The 12013-nt window shown below is 37.4% G+C and overlaps 1 protein-coding gene across 1 annotated transcript in view; it reads right to left on the bottom strand.

Moving 5' to 3' along the window:
• ece1 (endothelin converting enzyme 1) overlaps positions 1–7893 on the bottom strand; it is a 28440-nt gene extending 20547 nt beyond the window's left edge. The window contains exon 1 of the mRNA XM_087800420.1: positions 7797–7893. The gene's annotated coding sequence lies outside the window, so the exon portion shown is untranslated. The remainder of the gene's footprint in view (positions 1–7796) is intronic.
• Positions 7894–12013: the final 4120 nt, after the last annotated feature.

The raw sequence follows: 12013 nt of genomic DNA, 5'->3' as shown, positions 1-12013 counted from the left end.
GTTCCATATAAACTACTATTTGCTACTAGGGTCGCAGAAAAAACTATGTTCTAACTACGCATCGGTTTTTTTTTTTTCACGGTAACGCACGGCACTATATTGATTTTGTAGGGACATTTTTAATTAATATTTTGTTTCTTATCAGTGCTTTTGTGGTTTATCCTTAAATAAAGTGTCTTTAAAATTAAATAAATCTTTTTTTAAATTTTTTATCATTATTAACATGCAAATATTCACAGTTTGTTCATTTCTGTGTTGCAATTAAACTTGCGGCCGCCAGATGGCAGCACTTATTATGTCCTCTGCAGCTTAAGAAACAATGAAATCCTGCAAGATCCCAGCGCTGACTGAGGACGAGAGGATGCAGTGACTACAGCAGCTTTTAAGGTAAAACTTTATAAGCTGAAGCATATTTTGGTTTTAAAACCAATTAAAGCAGTTACGAGTTCGTCAGGAGTCATGTGGTCTGTAAATTCTAGAGTCAAGTACTCGACAATACTACACATATATACTTGTAACTACTGTATCACAATATATTTTATCGCTGTCTCTGTATCGTGATAGGTATCGTATCGCCAGATTCTTGCCAATACAAACTCCTATTCAACACTTACTGTAGTAGGAAAATGTCACATTTATTAGTCAAATAAAAGTTTCTTTCTTGTTTTCTTTTAATCATAGCTCCTGGCTCGACAGTAGTACCTGTTAAATCTTGTTGTACTATTGCACAAGTGTGAGTCAGTTACCACAGAAGTGGAGCAGAGACGATGAGCCACCAGCAGAAACACAATCACGCCCACGGAGTTCATAAACCTTCGCCGACACGACATCATCAACTGATGAAAAGACCAACCAGGATAAAAAAGGAGAATTTAGGCGATGAGTGAGGCGGACAGGAAGGGAGGCGAGGGGGGAGGGCAGGGACGCATGAACAGTGTTTGGGTCACTTTGAATACACAGGAGGTTCCAATGACCTGCAGCAGAGAGCCAACGGAAACATTGATGTTTTCCTTCTGCTTTCTGTCCGACTGTCCATCTCCGATGATACCAACGGATGGAAGCTGCTCCGTTCAGCAGCGACCGATAAAAGCGCCTGAAAGTTGAGGAGAAAGAAGATCTTGCTTCAGCAAGAAAACAATTCCAGCCTTTGGCTGCGCCGTGTTGTTGTGAGACGCATTCCTGAGCACATTCACTCTCCAGGAATCAGGTCTATGCAGATGCAATCTCCCGGGCCAGACACAATGCAGATGTGCTGCAGAACATTTCGACGTTGCCACACACAAGCTGACGCTTGAGCACGAATCACAGATTACACAAATCTTTATCTGGACCTGCTACACTTTCCTTTGACTTACAAATGTGCATGTTATTATTTCTGAACAGGTGGGGCTCAGGGTTGTAGCGAAACACTAATCTCAGGACACGATTCAATAAAATATATTTTGAGACACTTGCATCATTTTCAGAATGGTTTTAGGTGACACTGAACTTCCAGTTTCTATTGGTTGCATTAATAGAACCAGAAGCCAAAATATGTCCAGACATAATCTTTAAAAGCAACGTCAGCCGGCTGTATCCTCTCGCCCTCAGTCATCCCCTTGATTTTGAAGGATATGATTCTTCCTTTAACTGCGGAGGATGTAATGACTGCTGGAGTTTTAATTGTAACAGCAAAATGAATATTTGCTAATAAATAAAGTAAAATAAATCAAATTATTTAATTTTTTTACAAAAGTTATTAAACGTTCCCGCTCTTAGATCAAACGAGTAATTTATACTTTATATTTGATTATCTTTTAGCATTAATTAAAGTATGGCTTATACGTATATAATAATTTTAATTTAAAAAAAACAGCTAAATAAATATGTTAAAATACAATATGACTTGTAAGACCTTTTCAAATCAAAATAAGCAAAAATAATTATTTTTTTTGTTTTGAAACTACAACAAAGAAAAATATATTTTGTGATATACAAGCTCAGGGTAGAGCAAGGGTGTCAAACTCAATCACACAATGGGCCAAAAATGTTGAGCAGGCCATGTCAGGGCCCAACAAAATGTGTATTTACACATTAAACATGTGATGTAATTCCGGCGGGACTGGAACACTTCACTCGGACAAAAGCTACACATAGAAACTGCACTAGAATAAATTGTAGGAGCAGTGAGTTTGTAACGCCCTGCAATATAAGAACATTACATTTCAAAAGCGTCACCTGCAATTGGATTTCAGAATGACTGGGAAAGTGGGGGATAGAGAACTGAAGCTTAACAGCAAGAATGTGGGTTTGAATCCACCTGGAGGCAACTCCTGGTCGGAGTAGATTTAGCAGGTTTGTCTCTTGGGTCTCGGCAGTTGCACTGTGACTTTTTTAACAGCAGAGGACGTGTCCAGTGATGGTCTCAAGAACTGTCGCCTTATGTAGCTCAGATGACTAAGCAAAGGAAAGTAAATTAAAGAAAGAAAGGTGCATTTGGTGGTTATACGAGTTTGAAATACAAACTTGAGAAATGCTAAGTTTCTTAAATTATCTCAGCTTCTTGGTCAGGCATTTTGGTACATCTGCTACTCTAACAAAGAATATATGCATTTATTGTGATATATGTTTAAATTGTGGCCTTTAACTGCATTCAAGCAGCCCTTCGAGGTCAGAGTAAACCAATGGAAAATGTGATTTATACACGTTTATGACAACTGACAAACAATTTCATCGTGTCCCTTTTTTATTATTCATCATTAATTCAAGTCTAATTATTACTTATAATTGTCTTTTTCTTCTTTTCTTTTAATCTGCTTTTACATTAAAGGAATACACATTTGAAAACTCTTCTAACTCACATGTAGTAAATATTAAAGTCTTCCTCTCCAGAACACAAGTTTCTCATCATGACCATGTTTCTAACTTATTACTTTATAAAGTTGCTCTGAAATCTGGGCGAACGAGAGGTTACGAGAGCGGAGTCCATTTTGACCTAATAATGGCTTCACTCCTCCTTAAGCCAGCTGTAATCATGCCCCCGCTTTGTTTATACAACGAGTCACTTGGAGGTGGAGACTTCCCAGATTGACGATGCACTGTGACAAACGTCGAATTTCCCATTAATATTTTTTGTGTGTGTATAGATACTTTAAGACTTAATTAAAATGAATAAGATTATATAAACAATAATTTTCAGGGTTCTCTTCAGCACCATTCAGCATAGGGGGTCCCCTACGCAGTGATTTTGATCCGTGGGAATTGTTGCTGTGTCTAAAGCGGCGTAGGGGGGGGGGGGGTTTTCTTTATTTTCTGCCTTTACTTCACAAAATGTGGCCCTCAGAATGCAGTACATAGTGTTTCAGAGTGTTACAAATTCGCTGTGCAAAAATCCTGGTGAGAACCTTGACATTAAAACTTCAATGTTTCTGTTTTTTTATACATTTTTTTTGTTTTGTTTTCGCATCATATCAAGGCAAATTTTCCTGCTAGATCTTTTCTTTTTGGTAAACTGTCCTATGGGGATTTAACTGCCTGTTTTATCAAGTTACTAAAGCTCAGGATTTAAAAAAAGCAGAATCCCATGTTGGTTCATATGTAGATTAAGAAGTGTTTTCATTTATTCTTTTGTTATCAAATGCACCCTTGATATCAAACAGTCTCCACAAACACATGAACAACAATCTGCACTGAAAAAGCAGGGTTACCTGCAGGCTTCGACACGTCCCGATGACACAAGCATCCAAAGACAAGAACATAAGTCAAATGTCCAACACACAAGTTCAACTAAAACCCCTCAGAGAAAGAAAAGTGTCTCAGAGGTCTGTTATTATTCTTCAGAACAGCCGACCTCTGAGTACGACTGTTAACCAGAAACCCGCGTTTGGAAATTCGTCACCGATCCCACAAACCAGACAATTATTTGGAACTGGGGGCATTATTCCAAGAACAACTGGTGAGTGTTTGTGTTCGGGATCAAGAGCAACATCCCTGGAGACGACCAGGACTCGAGAGAAAACATGAGGTACCGGGAGGACGGCTGAGCATTTATAGACGTGTTTGAAGTAAGCAAACAGTAAACACATTATACGTGTGATGAAAAGCAGTCGGTCGACTACCGTGGTCAGCCAGAAGTTTCTGATGCGGTGCGAGACTTTAGTAGCAATTACAGAAAGCAGAGCGATGTGGAAATCTGAGGGAACGTTGACGGAATCTTTGTGAGACTAGTGCTCTGTTCAGTGTCCACATCAAGAGTAGCCTTCAAACAAATGACGGATTACAGGACTGGAAATATAATAAAGAGATATTATTCATACCGACAATGGATTCCACTGATGTTTCTTGGCAGCCTATTTGTTGCGCAATGGTGAGCAACCAGGAGAGAACAAGAAGATCTGGAGTTAACTTTCACTATCTACTTTAGCAACAAGTCTGAAGACTGTTATGAATGAATCGGTCGCTAAGAAACAAAGAGTCTTTTTTTTAACCATACTTCTTTTATGATCTACTTTTCAATAAAGTGTGGTTAAAAATAATAAACCTACTTTTTATTTGCAATTAACATGCAAATAATTACAAATTTAAATTTTTCGTCGTACCCAGCTGAAGGAACAATGAAATCCTGTACGTCCCCAGCAGGAGTTTGGCGACGACTGAGGACGAGAGGATACAGTGACTCCAGTAGCTTTAGAAGCTGATGTTTGGGACATATTTTGGTTTGAAAACAAATGAAAGCAGTTACGACTTCGTCAAGAGTCATGTGGTCTGTAAATTCTGCAACACCAGAGTCAAGTACTCAACAATACTACACATATATACTTGTTACTACAGTATCACAATACATCGTATTGTTGCCCATGTATCGTGAGACTTATTTTAGAGTCTTGAAAAATATCAAGAGGAAAACATGTGAGACGTTTCAAGCTACAGTTCAGAAATAAGACAGAGCACAATGAGTTTTTAAATCACAAAGTCTACTTGTTCTCTTCCCCCTAAACTATAAATAACTCAACAGCAGTAACTTTCACTTCTGAAATTCCAACCTAAATGAAGTCAACAAGCAAGAAATGGAGTTCTTGGATTCTTTCTCATTTTTGGTTGTTATTCTTCTTTTATTTTGGAAAAACAAATGATAAATCGTCGGTTTCAAGTATATGCCGTGTTTTATATTATATAATAGATTAAATGAATTCCTTGGCAGAGGTATGAGATGTGTAATGAATAATCTACATTAATAAATGTCATGAAAGGTTTTAACACTTACAGTACATTTAAACTTAGAAACAGTAGATTCAAGGAAAAAAGGTTGATTTGATGCTACTAAAAGTTTTTATTGCAAACTTATTACAAGTCGATAAGAAAGACACTTTCTGAGCTTCTTTGGCACTATTAACATTTTTCCATGTATTATTTTACTAAATAAATGTGCCATAATTAGGAGATGAAAAAATAATTGAATTAGAGACAGAAACAGGAAAAAAAAAAAGTAAAAATGTATATTAAAAATACTGTTTTAAAGCCACACTTTTCCGACTTCATTGAAAACAGATGATATTATTGGATTTTTTTTCAGAGGTACTGGGTAACGTTGGTAGTACCTTAGTGCCAAGTTTCGATGCCCATTGGTTGATAAAAACCTGAAAATGTGTGGATTTCTCTTGAGAAAAAGTTGCAAAGGCAGTGAACATCAGATTCATTTTTCACTTCTTAATTTCATTTAAGAGTTGTAATATGTGTTATGTCATTTTCTTTTCGTTTTATAAACTAGGTATCTCGTAAAGTATCGTCAAGCAACTGCCATCAAAATGAAGGAATCAGTATCAGTATTGAAATTTTCCTATTTATAGATGCATGAAAAGTTACTTCAAACATGTACATTTAATCAACAGACATGTGACAAGTAAACTTTGACTGAAAGAAAATCTGATATGAAGTCAAGGCGAGTCAATAAAACACGTTTATTCATGTTAAACTGTTGTCCTTCCTCACTTTATAGCACAGTGCCCATTGAAATAACAAAAAAACGTGATTTATTTTGTATGAAACTACTTCACTACCATCCGTTTCCAGTGCTATCTGCACGTACGTGTGCTCTTAACTCCGAACCATGTACAGAATGTTCCTGAGAATGTGGAGACACATGGTCTTGTGACAAACAAGCAAGCAAAGGGGACACTGTGACTCGACGTACAGCCACACACTCATGTATACCGGTGTTGTTTTCACAAGCCTTGTCGTCTTCTGCCCGAAGGTCACGGACTCGTACCCACGACCTTCGGCGTCAAGGAAACACAGGAAAGATGTTTCCTTTGGAGAAAACACCCAGATAACGCTAATCTATTTTTTTTCCTCCAGTTGTTAAAGAAGCTTCTACTGCGATAGAAACACTGGTTACTTAAAGTTCTGATCTACAGTCTTGTCACAAGTCCTCTTCAGGTGTACTCGCTGTCGTCAATCATCCTGCACTCACAGAGAGAATCGATGAAAGGCATTAATCTACTCAAAGGTCAAGGCCGCAGTTATGGAGAAAATGAATGGCATCTTGTGTATTACTCTGGAAACAGAAACTGCAGGATTTCTTCTGCCAGTTTCAAAGCTAAAGAGCGTAAAGACGACAGATTCTACCAGTTCCTGCCGTTGTTATGGCACTTTGACACAAACTCTAGCTCACATCTCTCGGTAATGAATAACTGGAACGTGACCTGTGCTCGCATTATTGATCCGATCAGAGGGTAACCTGTTAGGGATGAACCCAAACTGAAGAAAAACATATGTCATGCCATAGTAAATAATGTCATAATGAGAACCGAAGAAGGTGTATTGTTTAAAGTCTTGAGTTGTTATTGTGGTCTAAGAACAATGTCAGGTCTTCAGAACCATTCGTGACAACAATTATGACACATCAAATCAGGAATCAAGAACATTTAGGACTATCTTTTGCAGAAATCTCCTTATTCACCAACCAACCCCATCATCCCCAATTGGCTGTCATCTACATGTCAAAGGTGGGATTATAAACTGCAAAAAAAAACAACATCTCCAGTCGAAGACTAAATGTTAAACCAAAAGAAAATGGAAATCACTATCAAGATGAAAGTATCATCTCTTGTTTTCTGTAGTTATATAGTTCAATATAAGTACATAAGTGAGGCTAACCATCACATAGAAGGCGTACAGAACCGCGTTAGGTTCTAAAACGTTCTTGCACACCAGACTTGAAGCCAGAATAACTTTATTTACTTTATTACATTAAATACCAAATCCAGTTCACGCTCTACCCATTAGCTCTTCGCGATCGAGGGTTTGGAAAGAGATGATAAGAAACCATCGACTCTTGTGCATGAGAATAATATAAGTATTACTTCTCGTCATTTCACTCAACGTTAGAAACACCTCATGAAAGCTTGTTTGATAAACTTAGGAGCCACAAAACAAACGTTTCCCCACCAGACACATATATTACTACACACTTCCCAGACAGTACCACTATAAAAAGAATGCAAGAGGAAGTTAAGTTAGATAAAGTTAACTACATAAATCCATAAAATCCCCAGCATGCATGTGAACAGCTGATTTAAATCAGGCGTAGGTTATTCTTATGCAACTTAATTTAAATAAAGTTTTATTTAAAGTTTCTTTAACGTTAAATGTAATGTTTTTTTGTGTCATATCACAGTATCCCAGACAACATCAGGAAGTTTGTGGAAGAGTTTTTCAAATCCCAGCGTGACTCTGAAGCGTGTCAAGTTAAAACACAACATCTCGGCCTCATGTCGTGATCATCGGCGGCTGCAGGGAAGTCGTGCTCGTGTACTCACCCTTCTGTGGATCTGTCGTGTTGTGCGCCCGTGGACACCCGTGGGAGAGACTCCACTGAAGCAGAGGTGACGCGCTTCACTGTCAACACCGTTGACGCCTCCCTCCGACCCTACGATGCAAAACCCCGGATGTTCATGTTCAACTCCTCACTCTTCTTGCTCCAATATACCTCAAAATTAATCTGAAAGTTACTCGAGTCAAACCAGCTACGAATTAAAATAATTAAATTGAGAAATACACAATTATAATAAAAAAAAACATATTAATCAATAAAACGATCCATTGTCAAAAATGACATTTTCTTGCTATATCTTTACAACCAATAAAATAAATAGTAATTCCTTAAATTGCGTTGATAGTCTATCAATAAATACTATATTAAAATGTTAAAATAAAAGATCATTTTTAACCGCAATAAATGCATTAATAATACATTGAAATAAATCACATTAGCTTTTTAGCATCGTCAAGCTAGTTAGCATGTTAGCTGCGATTATGTTTGCAAATAAAAGGTGCAGAAATACAAGCAATGTTAAAGAAAATAGTATTTAAAGGCTATATTGATTTGTACCTTTGTCGTGAGCTCTAATAGCGATTGTTCCGAAGAGGAGTCAGTACACACAGTTGTATCGATTGTACACACAACGAATCAATAAAGTTTTATGAAAGAATTGAAATCGAATAATTAAAAAACAACAACTTTATTTCCGTTTATATATTGTAAGAAAACTAGATTTAAAAGGCATAACTATAAAAAATAAATTGATTTGAAAATAAATTAAAAGCGTGAACTGACGGGTCTACAGTGACACCTAGTGGGCAACAGTTCAATGGCATGACGTGTCTGCCATCAAATGTCCTTGTCTGACATTGACAAAAGCAAACTTGGATTGTGCTAAATACACGTGAATATGTGTAGGATAATTTAGTTTTAAATTTGTTTAATTTCTACGATTAATATATACTAACAATGAAGAAGCAAATCACGTATTTACTGTTATAAACAATGACTACAACTAACATGTATTTGCTATTTGGAAACAGTGAGATATTTTAAGGACATTGACATAGATTATAACTTAACTGAAAAATGTGAGGTCCATCCTTCCATGCAACATCAAACCGACTGTAAGCAATCCAAATTTGATCCTAATGAAGAAAGAATTCTTGACTTTGAAGAGACAATTCCAATATTATAACAAAAGTTCAGAGATTAAAGTTCTTGCACACATGTTTTCTTGTATTCTTCTTCACTTGTAAACCTTCAGCTGGTCAAAAAGGGCTAAAGAGACTTATTCCTCACTCTGGATTTAGCTGCTTTATTAACTTCCTGTCTATTTTAACAATGATTTGAATAACTTTTAGCTCTTGTCTTGGTCTCGTCTCATGCTTCAGAAATACTGTGTTTGCAGTCTTAGAGACTCTGAACTGTTGCAAAATCGTTGCTAAGATTATACCATCAATACTTTTTGTAAGCCAACCTTTGTGAGGTCTTTTCTAGAATCTTTCATTTCATTGCATTTGTAAATATATATAAATAAATACAAATACATATATATTATTACATATATACATTGTTTAAAGACCTTCGATATTTAGAATTTGCATTTGACAATGAGTGTCTTTTTTCCCAAAATCCAAATCAGAACTTCAATTCAATTCAATTCAATTCAATTCAATTCAATTCAATTCAATTCAATTCAATTCAATTCAATTTTATTTAAAGTGTCTTATCATAACAAAGTTATCTCAAGACACTATACAGTTGAAATAAGATTATAGTTGATTAAGGAAAAATAGATCCCAGCAATTCAACAAAGAGCAAGAAGCAAAACACTGTACAGTGAGCAATGGCGAGGAAAAACTTCCTTTTAGAAGGCAGAAACCTCGAGCGGAACCAGACTCATTGTTGACGGCCTGCCGCTTTGACCGGCTGGGAGGAAGGATGGGGGGGTTGACAGATGGATAAGGAGAGGAGTGAGGGAAATTATAGTGAGAAAAAAGAGGAGAGTGTAGGAGGGTCCATGGAGGTGCTGGAGAGAACTCTGGATCCGATGAAGTGGTGAAGATCCTGGATCAGCAGCAGCTCAGGAGGTGGCGCCCTGGGGCTCCGGCAGAGAAAATAGAAAGGTGTGGGTTTAAACTGCAAAACTGCACAGGTGATGAATGTAATGCAGAAAAGAAGGATATACAGAGCTCGGTGTCTAAAACTCCTCCAGCATTCTCAGCCTATAGCAGCTAAGATAAACAGTTCAGTTAGTTATAGCAGCTAAAGATAAACAGTTAAGTTAGTTATAGGCTATATCGAAAAGTAAGGTTTTAAGATTGTTTTTAAACATCCTCCGGACTGAAGCCAGTAGTTGGTTCCACAGCAGAGGGGCTTGAAAACTGAAGGCCCTGGCTCCAAATCTACATTTAGAGATTTGTGGTATAACTAATAGATCAGAGTTTAAGGATCGTAAGGTCCTAGAGGGTTGGTAAATTTGGATTAAATCTTTAATGTATGTTGGTGCTAGACCATGTAAGGCTTTATAGGTTAGGAGAAGGATTTTAAATTGTATTCTAAATTCTACAGGAAGCCAATGTAGGGAAGACAGCACAGGGGAAATGTGTTTGCGCCTCTTAGTCTTAGTCAGGACACGAGCTGCAGAGTTCTGAATGAGCTGAAGAGTTCTGAGAGACTTTTTAGAACATCCTGACAGAAGAGAGTTACAATAGTCCAGCCTGGAAGTTACAAAAGCATGGATGAGCTTCTCAGCAGCATCTAAAGGAAGGAAGTGCCTGATTTTTGAAATGTTACAAAGGTGGAAGTAAGCAGTCCGTGAGATTTGTTTTATGTGTGAGTTAAATGATAAGTCCTCGTCAAAGCATACACCCAGATTCTTTACAGTGGTGCTAGTAGCAGGAGCAAGTCCATTATGTAAAGCTAGATCATTAGTTAAAGATTGTCTGAGATGTTGCGGACCTACTAGTAAAACCTCAGTCTTTTCCGAGTTCAGTAGGAGGAAGTTTTTGGTCATCCAGGACTTGATATCTGTAATACAGGACTGTAGTTGTGTTAGCTGATTTCTTTCATCTGGCTTCATGGACAAGTAGAGTTGGGCGTCATCAGCATAACAGTGAAAGTTTATAGAGTGTCTTCTGATCAAGTCCCCTAGTGGGAGCATATAGATTGTGAATAGTATTGGACCAAGAACAGAACCTTGTGGGACACCATAGCTGACCTTAGTCTGTGTCGATGAGAGGTGGTTGACATGTACATAGTGCGTTCTATCCGACAGGTAAGATTTAAACCAGTTAAGAGCAGTTCCACAAATGCCTATATGGTTTTCTAGCCTCTGTATAAGGATTTGGTGGTCGACTGAAACATGGCCCTGATCAGAGGCCATCAGTAGGTCGTTACTTACTTTTACCAGGGCGGTCTCTGTGCTGTGGTGTTCCGTAAAACCAGACTGAAACACCTCAAATTGATCATTGTCCTGGAGATAATCACAGAGCTGGCTTGTTACCACTTTCTCCAGAAGTTTTGAAATGAAGACAAGATTTGAGATAAGCCTATAGTTAGTGAGGACCTCTGGATCAAGAGTGGGTTTTTTAAGCAGAGGTTTAATTACTGCCACTTTAAAAATCTGAGGCACATAGCCTGATGTTATTGACAAGTTGATAATGTCAAGTATGAAAGTGCTAAGTAAGGGGAACAGTTCTTTAAGTAGCCATGTGGGAATAGGATCGAGAAGACATGTTGTGGACTTTGACGAGGAAACAACCTGGGACAGCTGTTGAGGACTCACTGGTAGAAAGGAGTCAAAATATGTATCAGTCATAGTGTCTGTGTCCGGTGAGGCTGCACCTGTTGTATTAGAAGAATCTTCCTTTCGTAATGCTTGAATGTTCTAGCTATTACGAAGACACTGACATCAAAAATAGCTGGTGACATCACGTGCTATCCTAGGAATTGGACAAGAGTGCTGAATCTTTTTGTATCTTTTAAAAATTTGAATCTTTATTCTATAAATCGTCAAATAATTGAATACAATTGTTCTAATGTCATACTGACTACATTTATATGGTAGGGAAATATTGAATAGTTAATAATGCACCTGGGTCACTCAAAAATGATCACTTTAATCTTGACCTTAGCGACATAAATGTATTCATTAACTTCTTTTTAAAGTTATGTTTTTTTAGTTTTGTTTTCAACGTAGCAGTACCTCGC

The sequence above is a fragment of the Callionymus lyra genome, chromosome 10 (genome assembly GCF_982586985.1).
Source record: "Callionymus lyra chromosome 10, fCalLyr1.hap1.1, whole genome shotgun sequence".
Taxonomy (NCBI): domain Eukaryota; kingdom Metazoa; phylum Chordata; class Actinopteri; order Syngnathiformes; family Callionymidae; genus Callionymus; species Callionymus lyra.
This window is presented reverse-complemented; position numbering and strand designations above follow the sequence as displayed.